The sequence below is a fragment of the Schistocerca serialis genome, chromosome 1, assembly GCF_023864345.2.
Source record: "Schistocerca serialis cubense isolate TAMUIC-IGC-003099 chromosome 1, iqSchSeri2.2, whole genome shotgun sequence".
NCBI lineage: Eukaryota > Metazoa > Arthropoda > Insecta > Orthoptera > Acrididae > Schistocerca > Schistocerca serialis.
The window spans coordinates 995,015,842-995,018,135 of NC_064638.1; the positions used below are offsets into that span (position 1 = coordinate 995,015,842).

A 2,294-nucleotide genomic window follows, 5' to 3' on the forward strand; every position below is an offset into this window, starting at 1 on the left:
TTACCGTGCTAAGCAAGGTCCACCCATCACAGATTCGCATAGGTGAGACCTTGCTTAGAGATTTCCGCAGTATAGTAGAGAATTAGGAACTACCCAATCACGATATACCTGTCTTACGAAGAAATAGGCTTCGACTCACCCGCCACTACCGAACGCTGAACACCTACCTGCAAGTAATACCAAAGTTAGAGTCTAGAGCTGGAACAAGAACTCCCAACAGATCGGGAATTACCAAGAACCGAAATGGTTCGAGAAAAATAACTGTCGTACTGTGGGTGTCGAAACCAATAGGGAACTGTAGGTCAAGCGAAATAAAGTCCGCACTGGATGTTGTCGGTGCCTCGACTCACTCTACAAATGGTGAAGTCTCCGATGTGTGACTGTTGTTCACTGAAACAAACTATCAGACATACGAGAGACAAGTGCGTCCTACGATCCTATAAAGACACGTGGGAGATTTTACGATTTCCAATACCAAAGTGGTGGAATGGGTTAGAAGCCTAGATATTAATATCTAACCCATTACTTATTATTTAATGCAATGACATTCATTACATCTTATAAATGTACAGCATGTGTGTGCCGTAAGAATGAGGATGATGATGATGATGACGTTTATGGTAAAATGTAAATTCGAAAATGGAGACCTCTTCAAATGGGGATGGCCTGAAGATGGGTTTCATGTTGACAAGGTTTCGACTGCCTTTGTGTTTCTGACTCCAGCCTGGTCAGACTCTAGATGATGTAGCAACATCAATTTTAGAAGCTCCAGCTCATCTTGTGAAACGTAACAGCATCCAGGGCAATGAAATAGATACAGATACTGTGTACACAGTGTGGTACGACTTGAAAAATAGCAGATAGGATGGAAGTTGATCAAGTCGTATTTCATCGAGATAAAGGCGTACGGAAAATTCGGGTGGCAAAACGAAACAACAAAATCGTGAATCTATTAAAGAAAACAAAACGTTAAGAGCATCCAGATTTTCAAGCAGTACGTGAGGAAAAGGGTCGTAAAGAACAAGAAGGCAAAAAAAGGCTTCTCTGAGAACAACGTTATAGAGAGAAGGAAGAAGAGAGAAGAAACAAAAAAGCTGAACTGATGAGTTACAGTAAGAGACGTGAGACTATCACGTCAAATAAATATGTTGATGGAAATCATTCTGATGATTTCATGTAACTTGTACTGAAAAGACGGAGCAGCATATACAGTCTACTTCGGATTAGCCGGAATTACGGTGACGAGTTTCTAGAACCAAGTATACCAAGCAGATAAGTAGGTACAATATGGTAACAATCGGGAACAAGTGTGGGAACAATGGCTCACTCTCACTCCCTCCCTTGCTGTTGTGCATTGTTGAGACCTTTGTAGTGTCTTCGGTCAGTGCACTGCCAGTCGGCTCGCAAAGCGCTTGGTTATGTTCGTTATCGATCGTTGGCACAATGTTGCATTGTATTCGTTCAGGTGTAGTACTGTACATATTTTCGTCATGAGTAAACAGAAACATACAACGTTAACTCTCAAAGAAAAACTGATTGCTTTAAAGCGGATAGACAATGGTGAGAGTGTAACTAAACTGGCAAAGGGACTGGATGTTGGTAAAGCAACCATTTGTGATTGGAGGAAGAACCGAGTGAATTTTGAACAGTCCTGTGCGACGTCTTCGGGAAAAACACTCGAAATTCGGCAGACTTTGAAACAGTCCCAGTACGATAAAGTGGATGAAGCTCTTTTCCCTTGGTTTACGCAGGAAAGAGAAAGGGGAACTCCTTTGAGTGGAGCACTGGTTTAGGAAAAGGCTGTTTGTCTGAAAAAGTTAATGAATGGTCATGAGTCTTTTAGTGCGAGTACTGGTTGGTTGGACAGATTTAAAAAAACGTCATGGAATCCGTCAGCTAACAATTGCTGGAGAGAAGCTTTCTTCTGACCGTGATGCAGCGAAGGGATACTTGGGTGAGTTTGAGAAAATGAAGAGAGAGGGAACGTATTCTCCCCAACAAATTTATAATGCTGACGAGACTGGCCTTAATTTTAGGGCATTGCCAACAAAAAGCCTGTCGTTAAAAGCAGAAGACCATGCTCCTGGTTTTAACATGTGCAAAGATCGTGTGACTTTATTAGTATGCAGCAACGCTGCTGGTTATCACAAGCTGCCTTTGATGCTGATCGGAAAATCTGCTAGGCCCAGAGCTTTTAAAAACTGCGACATGAAGTCCCTGCCCGTATATTATCGCAACGAGAGAAAAAAAAATGGATGGATGGTAAGCTATTCAAGGAATGGTTTCACGGGCAG

General features: G+C 42.1%; 1 pseudogene; it reads left to right on the forward strand.

Annotated features, from left to right (window-relative positions):
- Positions 1-590: 590 nt before the first annotated feature.
- On the forward strand, positions 591-1,180 carry LOC126454579 (coiled-coil domain-containing protein 25-like; annotated as a pseudogene).
- The last annotated feature ends 1,114 nt before the right edge of the window (positions 1,181-2,294 follow it).